Raw genomic sequence first — 22701 nt, 5'->3', positions numbered from 1 at the left:
GGAGTTGAGCGCAGTGTTATTCTTCTCCAAGGGCCCGCTGGCCTCCCCGCCCCCGCGGGACAATGCGCGCTTTGAGGCTCGGTGGCCTGCAGGCAGCGGGAGGCTGGGGACTGGGAGGCGCTCCTCCAAGGGGCCCGCAGCTGGGGCAGCGCCGGGCAGGGATCCGGGCTGGGGAGGCGGACCACGCAGGAAGCAAAACCGTAAAAGTACAATTATCCGCCCCCCAGCTCTCCACAGAGGCACACTATGAGGACCCGGGGCCAGGGAGGCAGCAAAGTGGGATATAAGAGGTTTTCTGTTTTGTTTCTTTCCTACACCCCATCCCACCCCAAACCCAAACATTTTATTTCGACACAGAATTATGCATTCTAGATTTTCCAGTCTCCTTGTACTCACTCTTGGGCACCTGGTCCCTGGTTGATAATCTCAACCTAGGTCTTTAACGGTCAAATCGCCCCTGTCCGGTGACAGTTTCCTCAATGTCCCCCCTACCCCCACTCCCTCATTCGAGGTGCCATGAACAGGAAAAGCCTCCTAGCCAGGCACTCTGGGACATTTTATTTTAGTTTGAGTTGGGGGGGGAGGGACTCCGAAGAGAACACTACTATCGCCCGCCCCTCCAGGCGCCCTCTAGGATAGGACCTTTGAGATCAGCAGAAGCCCTCAGAGGGTTACCATCTTGGTGGAAGCATTTGTGTGATGTTTTAAAGCATATAACAAACGGAGTGTCAGGGCCACGTGCCGTGCCTTCGAAAAGCCACTGCGAGCCCTGGCTTTCCGAGCCGCGAAAGCTGGGGCCGGCGTGGAGGGGGCGCTGAAGCCACAGGCGGCGTCGGGGCCCGCGCTGCGCCGCAGGTCTGGCCGCGGCACCGAATGAAGCGAATTACGTATCTGGAGTGTGTTTGATCTGGGGGTGTATAGTCAGATTCGGCTTTGTTTGTTTGTTTGTAATCTCATATTTAGCAAGCTGCGCAAAAGAGAGAAAGAAAGGGACGTATGAGAGGACTGCGCGGTAACCACACCCCTTCCTAATGAGTGATTTCCATATGTGCGCCTCCCGCATCTAGCGCCCTCCCGTTCCTGACGCTGTGGTGCTGGTGCGTCTTGCGCAGCGCAGACGCCTCCGCTCTGGATTGAAATGAAAAAGCTCACGGTGGGACCAGAAAATTGGTCTATTGATACATTCACTCCGAGTGTTGATCTTGGAATACCCGGCAGTGGGTTACTTCTCCCCCGCCCCCAGATGGGGAGCACACGGGTTGCTGCGCTTGCGGACACCCAGGCAGGCGGCGGGCAGAAACCGACCTTCCTCCCCCTTCCCCGCCTCCAGTTGTCCAGTTTCTTTTTACGCAACTCCGGATTCTTTTTTCCTCTCCAGGTGAGGACAGTGAGGGCAGAGTCGTCATAGCAAGGGGGGAAGGGTATATAATCCCAAACGAATAAATCAAAAGTGAAAGTTTCAAACTAGACCCAGGTCCTGTTTGAGAAAAATGTAATCCTGCACTCGAGGGAGAGAGAGTGCTAGCCCGAGTGTTTGTGTCAAAGAGAGAAGATGAGGAGCTGGGGTTGCGAGATGGTGTCCGTGATCTGAGTCGGTTAAAAGTTGTGGCAAACACAGTGAAGTTTTGAAGGAGTACTCAGTAGAAAACTCGAGGCGGGTTTCAGCTGCTTCTAACCGGGTTTCGTGTGTGTGTGTGTGTGTGTGTGTGTGTGTGTGTTTTGATTCTGTTCGGGAAAACTGAAGAAACAGACTTTTACAATTACGTCTCTGTTACCCCCACTACAACACCCTCCTAACCTCGCCGTGCACACTAGGGTGTGGGCTCCGGTTTGAGCTCCAAAATAGCTTGCTTGTCAGTTGCGAGCTGTAGGTATATCAAAGTGAACTGTCCCAAGTAACTCTTATCTAGAAGCTGGGAAGCTTAAGCAGCTCGCTTTAATGATGATTTGTAGCTCGGCGAGGGGCACGGACAGCAAACACCCCGCAGGTGTGTGCTGTAACACCACCATCCGGACTTGAATGTAGATTACTCTGGCGATCGTTTGATCGGCCCTTTGAAACCCTTTACAACTGCCTGTGACGAACGGCCAGTCTCAGTTTTTTCTCCAAATAATGCCTTGAGGGTAAGTCCTCCGGGCTTTTAAAGAGCTCCAGTACTTTTTTTTTTTAAGGAAAAAAAAGGGAAGAAAAACGTTCGATTTTAGTTTAGACATTGTCACTTTTTTTGTTGCTAACGGGCATCATTCAAATCCTTCAGTACTTAATGACCGTTACCTTTGCTGTCTTCCCAGGACACACACACACACACACACACACAATGCATTAATAAAACGGAAAACAAAGTTATTGATTTCGTTTTCTTTAGTTCCAAACTGCTCTACCTGTTTATAGATGTTTATGTGGGTGTTTGTTATAAACATGCATTATTATTATTAATGCCATTGCTAATCTTGTTTGAATGCCTTCTCTGTACTCTCTGAATTACAACTATTCATTTCAGTGGGAGTTTAACTTAACATTAAGGATTTCCAAAGTAAAACTGGAGTTTGGCCCTCTCCCCAACACCTTCACACCAACCCATATCACCAAAATGAAAGAGGTGGTGCTGTTCAACCTTTAATATTTACTTAGTGTTTACATAAGCGAAGGAAAATGAACTTTTGTCTGAAACGTGAAACAAGCAGCACTCTGATTTCATAAAACTCATAAGCTCAACAATTGCAAGAACTTATCACACTAGGGTGGGGGTGGGGTGGGAGTGCAGTTGAATTAAAGGCCCATTCCTGCCACTTCAGACTACAAAGGGTTACACATAAATAAGTGCCACATTTGCCTATTGCAAAAGTTTTCTCAGTGCCTTCTAAGTCACAACAGGGAAGGGGGGGGAAACTGTCATTTATTATCCCGCTCTGGGCAGGAGCAGACCCCAGTACCAAGAGGCTCTTAGCTTTGGCCGGCAGAAGAGGGGTAGCCTTTCAACAGCAGCCCCCTTTGTTCTCCTGATCTCTTTCCCAATTTCAAGCTTCACTTGCACATCCCAAGTTTGTGTGTTAATGACGCTATTACCATCTGGCTCGCCCTACTTTCCAAAAGATATAAATCTCCTAGCTCCATTGCCCGCATTATCATTTAAGTGCCACCATAGCCAGAAGAAAAAGATGCTTTCAAGACTCCAGATTCTCTTGCACTGACTACCCCTGACATGACTCTTCCACTATATTTATAGACTACACATTGGGTGCGGGTGAGCTTCTTGATGGAACCAATTTCCCAAGAGCTGTCCCTCTAAGCAAAGGCAGACATGATTCTGAGAGAAAGGAAAGCTTCAAATGAATTTCTCCTTAGCATATGCTTGTTTTGTTTGCAGCAAGCACATAGTAAGCCCCCAAATACTTTTATGTGCTTGTGCCTTCCTTTCTTTCTCTTAGGTTTGTGAAAATTGCAGTACAACTCCCAGACCTTCAGGGTGTGCCACTTTTCAAACTCTATTTTGAGAGGGTGCATAGATTGGTCTCTGGCCGGAGGAGGCGACAGCAAGAGTGAGGGGGGGATAAAAAGAGCCATGTGAGGCAACTTTGGGGAGCTAGACCAACTGAATCCCTTCCCTGACACCCTCACAGAGCAGAGCTGTAGATGTGGGGGTTACACACTGTTAGTGGTAGAGCTAAAGCAACTTCTCTCTATTCTTTCCTGAGCAACTCGTGATTGGAGTGTTTTGGGTGCAACAGCTGAGAACTACAAAAAGAGTTGGGCTGGTTTGTGAATGGGCCCACAATGACTTCATTTATCTGGCCAGGTCTGAGTGAATCAAGCAGAGCAGAGTGTAAGCATGGGCTTTCGGTTTAGGCCCCTCGCTCATTTGAACAGCTCAACCCCCTTTGGGGGCTTCTCCTGTTTGTGGCCCTAGACTGCCATATCCAGGCGCCTCTTTCTGCTCCTGATGCTCTCCCTTCCCAGTGCTGTCTTCACAGAGGTGAGGTCCGCTAAAATAAGCCAGCCTAACAGGTTGGAAGAAGAATTGGAAAGATAAACTTCCCAGGTCCCTAAGAGAAGCTTTTAAAATCATCAGGATTTGAGCAGACTTGACTTCTCTCTTAAAAAAATAATCTTGCCGGACAGAAGAAGACACCTTTAATAAAATACATCTTTTTTGAGGGAGGAAAGAAAATCACTTGTATATACAGTATTGCTAATACTTTGAGCGAAGCACAGAAGGTGCCTGAAATGGTGATTATTTGTATCACAGCCGTGTGGCTGTTTGCACGCACAGGGTACTTTTTCTTTCTTTGCCATTCACTTTACTGCTTTTCCTTTCAAGTTCAAAAAAGATCTTGTTTAGAAATTTGAATCCCTACTTTTTCCTTTTGAGAATATTATCGAGTTGATATGAACAAACTGCAGAGGATACACCATTTAAGTAAGATGCACTTTTAATCACTGATCATTAAAATGGTTATGTTAAATATACTCAATTACATGCATGAGTTAACTCTAACAGTACTTTCTATTCTCCCAGCTGCTCACGTATTCCTTAACGATAGTCTGCAGTAGAAACTTGATTATGCTGAATTCATACATTTCGATGGATTTCATCAGCCTAATTAATGCCTCAGTGTGGTCCTGGGGTCTGAATGAACCCTTTACTATGTTTGAGGTGACAGACAGTGTTGGAATGTAGAAGGTTTTTCTTCCTTAGTTACTCAGGACGTACTTTGTGATTCCTCTAAGCAAGGTAGGTAGCAGTTATTAAACCAAAAGACTATGCAAAACAAAAAAACCAATCCCAATGGTAGAAAAATGAAACTAATTCTTCATTCTTATTACCTGTCAGTATGCTTGGATTTAATATACAATCTCCAAATCTTTAGTAAAGAGGAAAAGACTATCTCCGTTGCATCTTAAAACTCCACTGAGAAGGAAAGTTGAAATAGATTCATGACTGGTGGCTAAATAGATTTTCATGAACTCATCAAGGCTGTCTTACTCCCTTTCTCCTTCCTGTTACCATAACTTTTAGACTATTTTACCTTTTCATTTCAACTTTCATCTTCTGCAAGAAAGCACTGAGGGCCAGTATTCATGATAAATTTCAGCCGCCCCCCCCCACCCTTATGGGTGACTGCGTTCAGTGTTTTCAGGTGTAAATTAACATCTGAATGCGTCTCCTCTTTACTGACCCTTCCCACCACCACCATCCCGGACTCTGCACAGTTGCCACTAATCTGCACCTCCACAACTTGCACGGCAGACTGAGGTCAATTTCCCAAACCGAACCCCCAACAAAAGCACCCAAAAGTGCTTGTATTGCTTAAGATGGAAGTTCTAACATATGCTGAAGTCCAATAAAACACCTGTGGAAGAATACCATTTAAGACATATTTTCTTGGTAATCAAGGGTACAGAAAGAAGAAGAAAAAAAAAAGAGATGGAGGCATCTTGGTTCTTTAAGAAATGTCCCAACTTGGGCAGGTGAAACTTGAAACTTTTACCTCACTTTGAGTTCCCAAGAACAAAGTTACCCCTGCAGAACTTCCCTTAAGCAGGGACTTGTCTGACCCTGATTCTAGTCCTAGCGGGAGCAACCTCATACCTCGACATCGATCTAATAGAACAGGAAACATTTCAGATCTATAACCAAATTACCACCTTGGAACTTTGTGCTTGTTATGCTAATGTAATGACTTCTGCAGTAAGAGTATATTTTCAGGGTTGGAAATTAGCTTTTTAGAATGCTTTGTGTAATGACAGACATTAGACAGAGAGACAAATGTGCCAGCAATGGTGGCACAATACTTCTGGCAAACACCCTGGGCTATTTTAACAGATAAATGGAGACCTCCAGATATGTTTGTAAAATGAAGCAGAACTTGTGCCGGGGGAACTGGGTGAGAAAGCAGGTGCTGGCGGCCAGACCATTGCAGTGGTGAAGATACTCTTGCAACCCCTCCCTCTTTTTTCTCAGACCTAGTTGAGTAGAAGCTTAGTGCATTACTTATTCCCTTGGGGTGGATGCTTGGGGAGAAAAAAAAGAGAGAAATGTTTCATAAATAGCACTGCAAACAAGTAGTTACCTCTTGCTCATGGTTTGTGCAACTCTTCTTTTTTTTAAATTGATTTTACAGGGAACAGAGAGAGAAGTGGGGAAGAGGAGCGGGAAGAAAGCATTAACTTGTAGTAATTGCTTTTTGTATGTGCCTTGACCAGGCAAGCCTGAGGTTTTGAGCCAGTGCCCTCAGCATTATAGGTTGATGCTTTATCCACTGTGCCACCACAGGTCAGGTGGTTTGTGCACTCTTAAGCTTAGATTACAGAGAGTAAGGGGGAAAATATTTGCTGGGGAGAGTTGGGGAACAGGTGGTATATGCAAGTTGAGAGAGAAATGAACACTTATGAGGTTTAAAGCCCTACGGTGGAGTTGTCCAGTACCTCCTCCATATCTAGTGTATGATATCTTTGCATCGTGTGATTAAGAATGTAAGCAAATCTATCTGAAACTAATACAAAATAGTATCAAATGTAAACTGTAATTGAAAAAAATTATTTAAAAATAATTTAGGCAAATCCTCAAATTTATGATTTATGTCTGAGAATCAAAAGTGAGATGGTTTAATGCACCATATTTCTGACAAAAATAAGGCTCTTCAGTGTACAGGGCTGGGGTGGGGTTAGTCATTTTCCATAATTGTAAATAAGGTAAATTCACACTCTGATGAATCCAAGAAAAGGACTCTTTTTGCCAGTTACCTGCCCTCAATGGACATCAGGGCAAAGTCATTCACAGCCTGGTTATTGTGTGCCTAGTTCTTTCCCTCCCTCCTCTTCTCCTGCTCCTACTATCCCCACATACCCTGCGCAGTTTCTTTGGAAATAAGTGACTTGGTTCCTGATGGGTTTTCACCCCTTCTGCATGATGCAGTTTCTAAATGTCAACTTGCCACTACGGAGAAGCCTGTGAAGCCTTTTCTATGATAATGGGTAAATTCCACTGTGTTAACAGTCTTGTTTGGGGGCTAGAGCAAGGTTGCCAAGACATAGTCTGAATGAGTTGGGGGCTTCTTAGATGTAAAATGAGGCCAATTTGAAATGTTGGCACGAATGCTGAGCTTTCGATAATAGCCCATGTTGTCTCATTTTCTTCTAGAGTTGAATAGGAGCAAAATACCTGGCTTGATACAGTGATGCCCTGATGACAAATGAATTAATTAGAGTTTCGTAGTTCATCCCAAAGATTTTAGCAATAGTAGATGTGGGAAATGCAAGCTTCAACAACTTGAGTTTTAGGAAAGACAATTTTTATGCATCCATGCCTTAAAGTTATAAACTGAATTTGTCTCACTTAGCTTGCTACTGTCTGATCCCCTCTGTCACTTTTCTGAACTATAATGTTTAATACATCTATCTATTCACTGACAGAGCAAATTCATGAATCAGGTTCCCTTTCACCTTTGCTATGTAAAGGACACATAGCATGGCAAGGTCATGAGGCTTTTTAACATGGTTCTTCTGAGATAAATTAATGAGTTTATTACATAATCTAATTTACCAAGAGGAATAGATTTCCCAGTGGGTCTGCCCAGTACCACTTTTTTTAAAAAAAATTCCCTTGGTGAAAAAGTCATTAAGTTAAAAGTACGGAAGAATACATCATAGATAAAGGAGGAGAGAATACAGATAAGGACGGATTACATCTTCTTCGTGCTCTGGTCTGACGTGGCAGCGTTTGTCCGTGGCAGACTGCGGCGAGAAGGCTAAGCATGCAACAAGAGGCAGTGACACTGAGGCAGAGAAACAGCCTGCTGGAGATTTACCGGTTCATGTTACTTATGATCAGCTGCCATTCACTTACTTTCAAGCTAGAGGATTTATATACTGCAGAAATCCTGGTCACATTGATGGGAATAACCTAGGACTTCAAAGGATTGGTTTTGAAATTGTTGGACGTTTAGTTTCAAATTTTAATTCTAAAATCCAAATCTGAATTGCCTATTGGTCTGGGGAGAAAACCACCTTATTTGAAATTCTGTTATAAATGTTATGAGAGCAAGCAGACTCAGATAAGCTTAGACATGCTTTGAATCCCAGATCACTGCACTGTTATGCTACTTGTTTCTGGAAGAACAGGGGAGCAAGCACCTGGTCTCTAACCAGGAGAGGATCCTATTTGCAGTATCTCAGCAAATCTCAGCAGGTCGGTCCTCGTGGTTCATAGAGACCATGGACATTTAAGCCAGCTGGGTAGTTCTGGTCTCGTGTCATCCAAACAGCGTATTTCTCAAACTCAGAAATGCCAGGTCGTCTTATTTCTGTTGCTAAAGATCTGTGACAGCTGAGTTTTCCCTATCGATTATATGACAATGCAGCTCATTTATAGAGTTCAGGGAAATGAGCAAAAGTGGAAGAATCAATTAAATTGTGAACCCAAATATTTGTAGCTAAATCAACCTCCTAGGAGGGCAATGACTGATAATTTAATGTGAAGCCTTATGGCTGGGTAAGTGAATTTGTAAACCATACAAGAAATTATATCTTACACAGAAAATTTATATTTAGCTCAACGTATGTGTTTAAAGTTGCTCCTAAATTAAAAACAGAGAGTGAACCCAAAGTGTAAAATACAAATCAAAGGGCACCCCTGTGAATGTGTGAGTGTGTGTGTGTGTGTGTGTGTGGTGGGGGGAGAGGGAGTGTGAAACTGTTTATAGAGGCACTAACCTGCAAACATTTTGAAAGATCTTGGTCAGATTTAACAAGTTCTGAGATGATTAAATATGCATACATTCTTCCAATGCATCTACAGGTAAAAAAAAAAAAACATTGTTATTTATCTTGAGCGTCAATTCCTAATAGTTTTCTCTGTCACAGGATACAGACAGGCATGCAACTAGACATACAACACATGCCAAGGTCTTGCAGGCCCAAGATTTCAAACAAAGGAAAACTCGGGAAACATGACTGTAAATGAAGAGTGCTTGAGACAGGCACACCCAGAAGGGTAATTGGAGAACTGGGAAGAGAGAGGCTCCTCTGCGCGGTCTGACAGGAAGAAAGAGCCGAGCTGGAGTGGCTGGTAGGCTCCCTGCGGTCCCCCTGCAACCGAGCGCATTCCCCTGTTGGGGGGGGGGGGGGCTGTGGCTGGGCGGGGCTATGGGCACAACCAACCCCACTCAGGCCTGTTCCCTGGCCACCCCTGGGCAGATCTGCTTCTTTATTGCCTGAAAGCCATCCCAGCAGGTTGAAGGCTTGATTCTTGACAATTTGTCAGTCAGAGTTTGTCATTGGCAATATGTAACTTTTCCTAAAGTTTTACTCTTGGGTACCTGAGTTTAGGAAGATGGTATTATTTTGTGGCTTCTCATCTAGATACGGCCCAGAGGAAGGAAAAGGAACATTACCTCAACTGCAGTTACTCCACACAAGCCCTGGGGACCCAGGGGAGAACTGCTTTTTCTCCTACACACCTCGTGCCTTCTCGGCATGTCCTCCACAGACTCAGTGCCCAGACTCCGGCTGTGCTGTTCCCAGTGGGTGAGACGCCAGGAGGAGGCAGGGCTTCCCTATTTCCCCTCCCACCCCGTATCCTTCATTCTGCAAAAATTTGTGTTCTTGGGCCCACAATTCATTTGAAGAACCTGGGACTGAGACCCTGAAGTTTGAAGTGTTGCTTTGGGGTTTTTGTTTGTTTTTGTCTTTTCTTTTGTAATTGTGGGTGTCTATGATTCTCAGATGCCCAGGGCCAGGACTGCCACTCTAATGTCGAAACCTTCCCAACTTCGCTCCTCCTTTTCTCTTTCTCTTGTTGGACTGGTGGGTGTGGGGGCCCAAAGGCTGGCCTTTCTCTGGGCTGGAGCAGCTGCTGTGCCTCACTCCTCTTTTCTGACCATCATTAACATTCAGTTTCAAATCTTCCATCTTTAACAATTTTCTGGGGAGCCTATGAAAAGTGCCAAAGGAGAGCCTTTTTTCAAGTGGCCATGACTTGGCAGCAGGCAGGCGCTGGTCAAGTTGCCCCTGGCTGTGTCCTTCTAGGAGCCCTCCAGTGGGTAAGTGTTTAGCTGGGAGTGCTGGGTTTACTGGGACTGAGAGAACAGCTCTGAGAAAGTCTGAAGGCAAGCCGAGAAGCTGGGGTGGGCAACCAGCTCCTCTCTCCTCCACGCTGTCCTGGAGCACAGCCTCTCTGGTCCTGGCGGTGGAGCTCAGAACCGAGCAGGAAGTTCTCACGTTTAATTTCACCCTTCCTCACTTTTGTCTGCTGCTCAGCTCTCTGGTCTCTCCTTCTTGATTCCAAAAAAAGAATGTGTATCAGAGAGTTTCCTTCTGCCAAGAAGCTTCCTTTAACAACTCTCTTTTGGGGAAAGAAATCTGCTTCTGGGTCAAAGGGAGACCACTAACATGTTCTGAGAAAGGACAATGAATGCATACCCACTGTGTGGGGTGGGTAGCTAAGTGTCATCAGAGCTTTGACCGCGAGTTGCCATGCAAACATTCTTCAGAACCAGCCTCAGAGTAGTTTTCTATCCCCTGCTGCAAAATGTTAACATGTGATTACCACCAAAAATGCCACTCTTAACTAACATCCATTGGAATCTATGGAGAGGATAGAGCATTTCTTTGAAATTCTAGATGGGAGTTAAGGACTACCTGACTACAATTACCTTCACCTCTTAATCACGTGTCTTCCTAAACACCAGCCTCCTTTCCTATGAAACCATTGGTCCCTTAGCATAGAGGGACCCTCCCTTTAGAGGCGTGGTCCCTCCTCCCTTTAGATTCTTATTTCTAACTCATTTTTTCCTCTGAGTTCCTGAGCCAAATTCTCAGAATTAAATTATGATCTCCCAAATGCCATCACAATTTAGAAGGGGAATTTGGGGACCACACTGAAAATACATGATATAGAAAGTAAATGTTACAGCTGAATGCAGTTGACAAGTGGCAGTTTGGGGTATCGGCAATACATTCCACATTTTTTTCTACAGGACTTTTTTATTATTTCATTTTCAGGATCCACTGATCCTAATAGATACAAGTTCAAACTGAAATAAGTTAGAGAAATGCTAAAGAAAGACCAGATTCAGCCCTTCCTGGACTGGCAGCCATCGTAACCTGTACTTGTGATTATTTGGACAGATTCTTTCATCTGCTGGAAACCTAGATAGACTATCACCCAAAGACCTGCTTCTCGGTATTTAATTACAAACCCAGCAGAGTAGAGACTCTGCACAGGTTAAAAGACAATCAATCAGTGCTTATTAGCCATAACAAGTCAATAAAAATCATTTAGCTGCAGAAGCAATATTAACACACCCTTGTTACCCTCAGCCATAAGTGCCTGCGAATTTTGAAGCTTCTGCAACACATAGTATTTTACTGTTTCACTGCCTGACTTGAGGGAGTTTCTGCTTGGATGGTACCTCAAGTTGTTTCCTGGAATTGTAACTTGAATGAGTTTTACAGTCGTTGTATCCCGTGGTCCCAGGATAACTGTCTCCAAGGTCTTGTATATGTCTACCAGTGTGGTGGACATATAATTTCTTTGCCCCAGAGAGAAGGGCCTCATGTTGTAGTGGAGAACACTGGGCTAGAAATGCCAAGCAGGATCTAGGCTCCAGTTGAGGCATATAATTAATAGTGTGAATGTGAGGCAGTTTGTTTCTGGGCTTCAGATTTCCCACATGGAAGGACACAGAACAGGATAATCTCCTAGGGCCCCTTCAGTCCCTAAATCCTGTAGTTTTGTCACATATTTGTGAATTTTCAACATAAGAGATCTAGATCTATGAGTTACTGAATAAAATATCTCTTTCTTTTCCAGTCCCTTCAGTAAAAGTTTATGCAGAAGCCTGACAACAGTTTTCTGGTCTTTTCCTGGGAAAGAGCCTAAATTCAACTAGAGGAAACCAAACCAAGAGACTTGGCCTTGTGTTCTTGCGTATAAATGAACCATTGTCTTAAACTTTAACTCCAGATCCAATTTAGACATAATGTTTCACTCAAGATAAGGCTTGTGGTTTAGGAGATTCTGGTCTGGCTTGCCTCATTTTAAGACTTCTGTCATCTCTTTTCAAAACCTAAGGAGTACCTCATTTCCTGTTGGAGAGTTCCTCAGGCTTTGCCAGCCACCAGCCAGGTCTTTAAGGAAGCTTGCCAAGAGTTCCCGGCTGAGAAGGACAGTCTGAGTTCCTCCTAGAGAATAAGCTGGCATCACAGTGCAGTGACTCACCAACCTGCTGGCCCACTCTGTAAAGGCAGGGACCACACTGTTTAACTGAAAGACTCGCATGCTTTAGCAAAGTACAGTTGGATCACATGGCAAAATCATCTCATACTCTATCTCTGATCTTCCCTTCCACTGGCTGTTTTGAACACAAGACAAGAAAGGAAATTATATCCTGAATTATATGATATTTTGTTTTAAGGTTAATTAATAGATCCTGGGTATTATGTCCATTCTGTTCTGGGAATGTAGTGGTGGTTACAAAACAGTGAAAATAGGTCAAAGCAAAATGAACATTCAAGATTAAGTCAAAATATTCCTCTGAAATTTCAGTATTCATTTTTAGAATGTCAGTTACTACATTTCTGTAATTCATCTTTTTTTTTTCTTGGCTTAGAGTCAAGATGAGAAATGATATTTTAGGTCAAAGACATTGTTTTGTTATATAGCCACTGCTTTTTATAATGCAAATCCAGCCTCCCCTCACCAATGCTTGATCATTTGTAGTGCTCATGAACTTCTGGATTCTCTCCCTCCCTCCCTCTCTCACTCTCCCTCTCTCTCTATCTCTCAATCTCTCTCTCTCTCACACACCACACTCACCACCCAAATTCTAGAAGAGGTCTTTTCAAGACTTGCATGAGAAAATTGAAGAAGGGCCAGAGCAACAGTGACACTAAAAGTCAATGATTTTACTTTATAAAAAGTCATTGTGCAGTACACAGGTATTTTTTTAAAACAATTTTTACTATGATTAAAGAATACTAAACCTCTAAATTATTACAATTCTTGTCTAATTTCAAGTTACATATAGAAGCCATTTCAAAGTATTTTGTATCATAATCTGTCACCAAAAAGAAAAGAAAACAAAAAACTGATAAGGTTTATAATGTGCATAGGTTTATACCATAGAGAATTAAATTTTAAATCATAAGTATTTTCATTGTTGTGGAACTTTAGGACAAGATAGCATTTGGTATTAATATAAAAAAACACATTCAATAGCTAGGTATTTTAGCTTCAATGTGTATTGCACTAAAATAAAGTACACATTGTGTTTTTTTTCCTCCTGGTATTCTTTTGTTAAATATGGAGTATTTTTAGTATGTTATTTTTAATTTATGCATTATTTTTTCTTCAGTCATTTGGTAAAAGATAAAATGTGTAATGGTAATAACCTTTTGCTTTTCTTCTAATTTTATTATTTCAAGTCAAGCAAAAACAGATTCTTTTCTCTTCGGGAAAAAGATTATGAATATGTTTCTGATGCAAAAATGATTATTTAGTTACAGTTTATTTCCCTAATAGATTAGTATTTATAATGGATCTTAGTTAAAAGCTGATTATTCTCAAGGAAAAGCAGAGAGATATTAGAATTTCCAAGTAAATTAGATTGTTTAAAAAGTATTTTAATACATCATCCAGATTGTTGTCAGCTATTGGTTGAAAAACAAATAGCTGTGTCTGTTGCAAATGTGAAATCTTGCTGTTCGAAGCACCTTACCAATTCCAGCTTCTTTAGGATAGAAGTGGAAATTCATATCAAAGAAATAGACAATTTAAAGCTCCCTCAATTATTTATTTATTTATTTTTTAACTTTAACTGTGATGGGCATTTCTGCAAGATGGGTTTTAACATATTTTTTCCTAATTTTTTTTCCTCCTTTCAGTAAGAAGGATAAGCTTTTAGAGTACCCAGTCACCGTGGTAACTGCCAAAAAAATTCTCCTGAAGTTTGAAGAGGTCAGCTAGCAGGGTCAACAACTCTGGCCTCTCTCTGAGCGCGGTCTAGCATGCCCCAGCCTGTGGTTGGAGTGTCAGGCCAGCTCTGACCCTGGGAGGTGGACTATTTCGGCTCTGATATAAATTTTTTGAGTCAGTTCATGGCCTGGACTCTCCAGGTGGCCTCCAGAATCGATTTTGACCTCCTGACCCTGTCTCACGGAGGCATAGCATCCACCCTAAGTAAGGATTTAGCCAGGAATGACAGCTTTCCACTGAGTGTTATTGGGGACAGTATAAACAGTTTGGAAAGCAAGTAGGGAGGTGTGAGTCCTAGAAATCATTAAAAGCACATTAAAAAACAATTTAACAAAATTATCTTTTATAGAAAAAAGTTTAAAATGTGTATTTGTTACAGAAATCTTATTGATTTGTAAGACTTTTAAATCAAAGAATAGTTTTGAATATACTCAGTAAACCCATACATCTTTATCTTTTTATATACTTAGTTACAAATATGCAAATAAATAGCCCGGCTTGCAATAAAACAGGTACAACAGGGATATAACATGTACAGAAAAAGGAAGCTAGTTCTTAAAATACATTAAGGGATTTTCTAATATTTTAAATACTAAATTGTGTGTGTGTGTCTTAAAATGTTTATAATGGGAAAACAAAGCACCTTAAAAAAAGTCTGGAATGAAAATAAACTTGTGCTGCATTACAAGGACCTTGCTACTTTGTAGAACAAATAGCCAATGTATTCATTTGGATACAAATGAGATAAAAATTGTAAAGATAGAAAGTTAGATCTTGTATAGAGAAAACAGGAAGTTAATAGTGTCTCTGAATTAACTTGGAAAATAAAAAATAATGTAGATAAGTCATCAGTGACTTTTTTTCTTTCTTCTTTCTTTCTTTGTTTTTTTGTTTTTTGTTTTTTTTTTCAGGATGCCACCCTGAATGCTTTATTTTCTCCAGGAAAGAGTTCTCTTTGAGAGTTCTAGCCTGTGAGCTCAGTATGTAAATGTGGTCATCAAGCAAGACTGAACTGCCAAGAGGGAAGATTTTGAATGTTTCGCTTTCTTAAAACCCTTCACGGCATTCCTTCTTCCAGTGGTACTTTACTCAAAGTTTTCACCTTTTCCCGGCGCTGTTGAAAAATGGTTCAAAGCAACAGTGCAATAGCTAAACAAATTTTATTATGAAGTTGTTGAGATGGCATTTTTATCTGAATCCTTTGTAAAAATTAGATTTTAAGTAGGGGCGAGTGTCCTTTTGGGAGAGGGGGCAAGGAAGAGTAGAAGCAGAGAGAGAAGGGACAAAGCAGTTTATGTATATATATACTCTTTGTGTTTGAAGGCTTGTGTCTTGGCTTCTCACTATGTTAAATCCCTATTATAAAACTTATCTTCTCAAAGCCTATTATAGTATTCTGAGAACAAATTGGACCATGAATAACTTAGTTGGAAGTGTAGATTATTTTCTACTCAGGGAAAGTTAGAGATGACAACAGCTTAACTGAAAGAATAGTGATTAATCTTAAATAGATGGATTTCAAAGTTTCACTCTTGATAAAGAGTACCTTTGATGATATTTCCCCCACTTCAGACTCATGTTTCCACTTTCTTTGTATTAAGAGTTGCCCTCGCGATTACACTGTCCACCTACTACAGCATGGCTCTAACTGTAGATCGTTTTCTTTCACGTTCTTAATCTGTCACAGGGTTACCAGAGTGACACTCTGCTTCCTATTGGTTAAATACATGGTTCCAAAGTGGTACTTGTGCTTAGACATCAAACTCCTTCTTAGGGATGATATCTTACATAAATCATAATTTCTCAATTAGATAAAATTATTATTCAAAAAAAAATCTTAAATTTGTGTAATACTCTATAGTTTACAAAGCACTTCTCAGCTCATAATTTTGTTTGATCCTCAGAATTATGTTATGAAATAAACAAATATTATTAATCCCATTCTACCAATGAGGAAGCTGAGTGATTTGCATATTGTGATCTGGCCGATAAATAGAAGAACTGGAATTCCAACTCAGATGTTATAAAGTTTCTATTTCAAGTGATTAACCTGTAGCAATAAGCTCTTTAATTATTTTTTTGTGTTCTACATCCCTGAAAAGGGAGATTTTGTGTTAAAAAGCAAAAGTCTTTATGTTTTACAGATTAAAAAAAAAAGTTAAAAGGCATGACTGAAAAATTCTATTCACTTAAAAGTGAATATGCTAACTATTGTTTTCCTTTGTGTATATATATATTTTGATGGTATTTTCTAGATAAAGGTCTTAATTTCTAAAAGTTAAACATGGGCAGCCCTATATACATTAAATAACTACCTGAGACTTTTTTAATGTACATAAAAACTATAGACTATATATTTCAAAATAAAATATAACAATAAATAAGCCTGTAGAAACAGGTTCTGCATGTTAAGTAATTATTTGAGAACATGAAAGTGATTGTTACAGAGTGCTATAAATGAGTTTCCTTCTAGTGTTTTTTTTCCAGCTATATTGAGGTATAATTGGCCAATAAAATAAATATTTAAAATGTACATCATGATGATTTGATACATGTACACACTATGAAAGGACTTCTCCCATCTAGTTAATATCCATCACCTCACATATTTATCTTTTTTGTGAGTATGTGAGAACATTTAAGTTCAACTCTCAACAAATTTTAATTATTTAAAACAGTATTATCAACTATAGTCACCATGTTTTAACTTGGATCCTCAGACCTTACTCATCTAGTTGAAGGTTTGTACAATTTAGCAATATCTTCCTAGCCACCTCACTCCCCAGCCCTGGCCCTGCTAGTTTTCAGGTATCTTTTAACATCTTAGCAAGTCTGCATGAACAAAGTTGTATAAGACTGCTTTTGGGTTTTTATTCTTCATGTTAAAATAAAGTTTACAAAATACTCTAGAAACAATAAGTGAAAGGTTTAGTTAACCTGATATTGATGTAATCTATGTAAACATACAGAAATCAAGAAATATAAAAGGATATCACCATGTGATTCTTTGGTTTTTTATTATATTGTTTTAATTATATAATATTGGTAGTGCCGGTGTTAATGTGGAAATTCTAAGTTGGTTTTTTTTATTTTAAATAGTATACAATTAAATTAGTCATTTTATATATACTTAAATTAAGGCTTTTGCTCCTGAATTATGCTGGCAGCCAGACAAATGAGGTCAAGTTTTTTAAAAATGAAAGCATCCAGAAAAGGAAATCAGCTGCTCTGGTTGGACGTTGCATTTATGAGGTTGTATTGATAATGACATAGAACCATTTCAGTGCTAAGGTTTTTCAGTTACAATGTGGTATTAGACTGAGATTGTTGTTGATTGGTTTCAATATAAATAATCAAACCCTAAAATTCACATTTCTCATCTCTTCTCTACTAATTTGCAAATTAAGAAAATATAAAAATAAGGATTTACATTAACATTGTTATATTTGTTTAGATGCTTTTTGAAATCTTTAAGTTTCTTTTTTTATTACCAACCTCATTCATTTTGTTCCTGTGTGTTTTTAACAGCTGCCACAGTTTCCTCCCTGCCTCTCTTCCTTCCTTCCTTTCTGTTCTTTCTTCTTTTCTTCTCTCTCCTCCCTCCCTCTCTCCTTCTCTCCTTTTTCCTTCCCTCCTTCCTGAGTTTTTAGGTAGTTTTCTTTTAAAATGTAGAGCATCTTGTCTAATGCAATATATTATGCACAACTGATATGCTATACACAATAGAACACTCACTTCAGTTAAACTTACAACAAGTCAGAGAACCCTCAAGTATAATATCAAGACTTCTTGACAACCAAAATCCAATCCTGAGAGGTCAACTTTTTTTTTTCTTTTTTTTTTTTTTTTTTTTTTTTTTTTGTGACAGAGACAGAGAGAGGGGCAGATAGGGACAGAGAGACAGGAAAGGAGAGAGATGAGAAGCATCAATTCTTTGTTGCAGTACCTTAGTTGTTCATTAAATGATTTCTCATATGTGCCTTGACCAGGGGTTTACAGCAGAGCAAGTGACCCCTTGCTCAAGCCAGCAACCTTGGGCTCAAGCTGGTGAGCCTTGCTCAAAGGAGATGAGCCCACACTTAAGCTGGCAACCTCGGGGTTCTGAACCTGGGTCCTCCATGTCCCAGTCCAATGCTCTATATACACTGTGCCACCACCTAGTCATGCTGAGAGTTCAACTTTTAATGTAATAGATTCTGGCAATTTCTCTCTTATTGTCTTTATAAGTCATTTAAGCTATTATTTTTCATGTAAACTTCATAAGTTTCAAAAGAAGAAGAGGAAGAGGAGGAAGAAGAGAAATTATTTCAGAAATTCGAAAAGAAATACTGTCAAAGTGCTACATTTGATTTGTATGTAAGTATGTAGAAGCATCATGCTAACATTGAAAAGCATAAATAAAGATCAGCAATTCTTCATTTTTCTTTTAAGTCATCCTGTACAATATATTGTTGTATCAAAGATGTGTTTGTTCTCTCTCTTTCTCTTTCGCTCTCTCTCTCTTACTCTCTTTCCTGAATGTATTATTAGTATGAACAGATTAATATAATTTTTGCAAAATAAGATTATATCTTAAATGGTAGAATAATTTCTTAATGATGTTTTTAAACAAGTCAACCAGGCATATAAATATTCTGTATTCTTCTGAAAGGAAAAGTGTATTTCTGCGTCAATTTAGAAAATCACAATGCAGCCTGACCAAGCGGTGGCGCAGTAGATAGAGTACTGGACTGGGAGGCAGAGGACCCAGGTTCGAAAGCTCATCTGATTTGAGCGTGGGCTCACCAGATTGAGTGCAGGTTTGCTGGCTTGAGTGTGGGATCATAAGACATGACCCCATGGTCACTAGCTTGAAACCCAAGGTCACTGTTTTGAGTAAGGGGTCACTTGTTCTGCTGAAGCCCCTGCCTCATCAAGGCACATATGAGAAAGCAATTGATGAACAACCAAGGTGCTGCAATGAAGAATTAATGCTTCTCATCTCTCTCCCTTCCTGTCTGTCCCTATCTGTCCCTCTCTCTGTGTGTCTCTCTCTGTCTCTGTCACAAAAAAGAAAGAAAAGAGGAGGAAAGAAAAGAAAATCAGAATGCACAGTGAAAAATTTAGCCAACTATTTGGCTGCTAGTTTCTACAGTATTAGATTTTTTTCTTATCTCTTGATATTATAAATATATCTGGTATAATTTGTGTTGATAAGTATAATTCATGATTATTGAACTTAATTTACTAGAGAAACCGAAAGTCATCCTGTTTGTGTTGAGTATTGTTAACTGCCTGCTATTCATCAAATGAGCACACTTGACTACCTCTACAATAGATATGAGGCAGTCCTCCAACTTGTACAAAGACAGAAAGACTAAATCTCTGACATTGTGGAATTTTGTGCTGAGTCTTATGAGAACTGGAATTAAAACACACAAAAAGGCCCTGGCCGGTTGGCTCAGCGGTAGAGCGTCGGCCTAGCGTGCGGAGGACCCAGGTTCGATTTCCGGCCAGGGCACATAGGAGAAGCGCCCATTTGCTTCTCCACCCCTCCGCCGCGCCTTCCTCTCTGTCTCTCTCTTCCCCTCCCGCAGCCAAGGCTCCATTGGAGCAAAGATGGCCCGGGCGCTGGGGATGGCTCTGTGGCCTCTGCCCCAGGCGCTAGAGTGGCTCTGGTCGCAACATGGCGACACCCAGGAGGGTCGCAACATGGCGACGCCCAGGATGGGCAGAGCATCGCCCCCTGGTGGGCAGAGCGTCGCCCCCTGGTGGGCATGCCGGGTGGATCCCGGTCGGGCCCATGCGGGAGTCTGTCTGACTGTCTCTCCCTGTTTCCAGCTTCAGAAAAATGCAAAAAAAAAAAAAAAGACCACAAAAAGGCTCAAGATTTGGGCCCAGCTCCCGAGGAAAGAGAAATTAGCATGTACACAAGTATCTCCTCAGAGTAAGCCATGGTAAAGGTATGAACAATATGAACACAAATATACGGAACAGCCTGGAGAAGCTTATTGGAGGAGGTAGGATTTGAAGAATTAATAGGGCTGTAATAGATATGGAGTCGTATTCCAGGTGGAGAGGAAAGGTGGAAAAGTGAGACTGCACAGTGTACCACAGAAAATTATTCAATGGATTGAAAAGAAAGTTTCTAGAATAAAACAAAATGAGGCCTAATATCTGCTTAAACAGGCCATTCTACAGCTTTATTTATATAGGAAATACTGTCATCATAAGTGTCATAAAAACATTTCACTAGTAATAAAAATACTTCTTTTTAAGGTAATTAAAATTCAATGAAGAGAAGTATAAGCTAGTTAGTGTTTCTAACACTAAATTATTACTGTATCTAAGTACCTCTGTGTTTCTCAGTATTGTCATCTGGATATCTATCATATTCATGACACAGTATTTCAAATATTAAAATGAAGTCTTAAGAAAAATCAGTCATTCTTTTCAAAGATCATTCATGGATTATTTTGTGCATATCCCTTGCTCATATAGTTCCATTATAAAGTTACAACTAAAAACTGCATCTTAAAAATGTACTTTTAAGAAAATGATACTTCAGCCTGACCAGGCGGTTGCTCAGTGGATAGAGTGTTGGACTGGGATGCGGAGGACCCAGGTTCGAGACCCCGAGGTTACCAGCTTGAGCGCGGGCTCATCTGGTTTGGGCAAGGCTCACCAGCTTGAGCTCAAGGTCGCTGGCTCGAGCAAGGGGCCACTTTGTCTGCTGTAGCCCCCTGGTCAAGGCACATATGAGAAATCAATCAATGAACAACTAAGGAGCTGCAACGAAGAATTGATGTTTCTCATCTCTCTCCCTTCCTGTCTGTCTGTTTCTATCTGTCCCTCTCTCTGATTCTACCTCTGCCACAAAAAGAAAAAAAGAGAACGATACTTCAATTTAAGAGAAGAAAAACTTCACTTTTAATTATGCTTCTAAATTCATGCTTATGCAAGTGAATGAAAATGTAGAACTATATTTAAATATATTTAAAGCCCACAGAAATATCTTTAAATCAGGAAGTATCGGCCAATTATATGAACTACCTCAGAATTTTTGATAAAAAGACACTAAAAGGTAAAATAAGCAAGAAATAAAGGCACACTAAGTAAATTCTAGCAACACCGGCGTCATCCTATAATAATCAAAATAGTAAACAAATACAAATGTTTTTGTCAATGTAAAGCACAAGAGTCCAGGAATAGAATGTTTGTTATAAGCGTTAATCTTCCTAATATGAAACCTCAGGTCTAGTGGATAATAAATCCTAGATCTTAGATCTTAAATCCAGGCCCAAGAAATATATTAGGGGGGAAATGGGTTGAAATGTATTGAACACAAATTGGAATGAAATATGAGCAAATAATGGAAATGCATGCAAGTGTTTGCAAGGGTAAAAGAAACACTCATTCTAATCTATGGCTGGTTAAGCACATTGGATAAAACACTGGTTAATTGTCTAGAACCATATATTTAATTTCAATTTACCTTTGTTCAATCACATAGCCTCAAACTATAATCCTGCCCTAATAGAAGTCTTTTAATTATAGATTTCTTTCCATTAGTAAATAAAAGTTTTGAGTGCTCATGGGGATATTGTAGGTGCTACTGAAAGAAAAAAGTGTTCAAATTAAATGGAAAAGATGTAAAGATGTCATGCCCCCTGCCCTCAATCATATGAACAACATTCGTATTTAAGGCCCCACCCAAAGTAAATTATTGACATTGCTTTCAGTACCAACTTAAAGACGACTTGTTTATAAAGCTTTTCCTTTGTAACTCCTGCAGCTGGATATCAGATATCCCCAGTGCCAAAGTTCTAAACCTGACTGTGGCACTGCAAACAATACAAAAGTTTATAGAGGCTAACTTGAAAGTGATGTGTAGAATAAAAGCAGAAAGTGCTCTTTGTCACTTCCTCAGAAGTCTGAATCCTTCTAGATCTCAGATAAAAAGAGATGTATTGGTGGATGGGAAGATAGGTAGATAGATTAGGTAAGTAAGTAGATAGATTGATTGATAGATAGATGATAGCTAGCTAGCTAGATAGATAGATGATAGATAGATAATGATAGATAAATAGTTAAGAACATAGACTTTGAATCCAGACAAAGTCTGAGTCCCAGCCTCTACCTCTTACTACATCCTCATCTATGAACGTGGGGACAACATAGTACTATCTCATTAGGTTGAGTGAGGGGCTTAGAGCAGTTCTTGGCACATAGCACAGAGTAAACATTTTACAAGGGTTAACTATTCTTATTATGAATATATGTATATACTTTAAAAAAAACTAATGAGATTTTACTGTATCTAATTCTTCATTCTGTACTGTGTCTGGGAGAATGTACTTATAACACAGAAAGACCTATGTCCCTGTGTAACTGCTGCACCGTATCCCATAGTCAAGTTGGGTCAGAATTTCTTTAACCATTCCGGTTGGCCATCCAGGCTATTTCCAGGCATTTCTGCTTCAAAACAACTGCTAATAGCTTATCCTTGATTATAAAACAAGGCCTGCAGAAGGGACAGACATGTATATATCCCCTTTTGATAAATGATCAAATGAAACTCAGATGAGTTTAATGAATTGCACACGAGGTCATATAGCTAATAAGTAGGAGTTCGGAGAACTAGTGTAACACACTGTCCTACCTCAAATTCTCCCATTTGATGTAGAATTGCTTTACAAATACAGTGGTCTTTATGTCACATGTTACAAGAAGACTTTTCTGCTTT

The 22701-nt window shown here is 40.3% G+C and overlaps 1 long non-coding RNA gene across 6 annotated transcripts in view; it reads left to right on the top strand.

The window, feature by feature from the left end:
- The window catches only part of LOC136312017 (uncharacterized), a 128088-nt gene extending 110275 nt beyond the window's left edge, over nucleotides 1-17813 (top strand). For 2 of the 6 annotated variants that reach the window (XR_010726867.1, XR_010726868.1), the window contains exons 5-6: nucleotides 8864-9068; nucleotides 14888-17813. This is a non-coding gene — a long non-coding RNA (uncharacterized lncRNA). Of the gene's footprint in view, nucleotides 1-8863; nucleotides 9069-9488; nucleotides 10042-11813; nucleotides 12949-14887 lie in introns of those variants that run through there. The other 4 variants (XR_010726870.1, XR_010726872.1, XR_010726869.1 and 1 more) reach the window with 4 other exon arrangements.
- The last annotated feature ends 4888 nt before the right edge of the window (nucleotides 17814-22701 follow it).

This window comes from Saccopteryx bilineata, chromosome 8, assembly GCF_036850765.1.
Source record: "Saccopteryx bilineata isolate mSacBil1 chromosome 8, mSacBil1_pri_phased_curated, whole genome shotgun sequence".
NCBI classification, from domain to species: domain Eukaryota; kingdom Metazoa; phylum Chordata; class Mammalia; order Chiroptera; family Emballonuridae; genus Saccopteryx; species Saccopteryx bilineata.
Note: the sequence above shows the minus strand (reverse complement) of the source record. Positions and strands in the feature narration are given on the sequence as shown.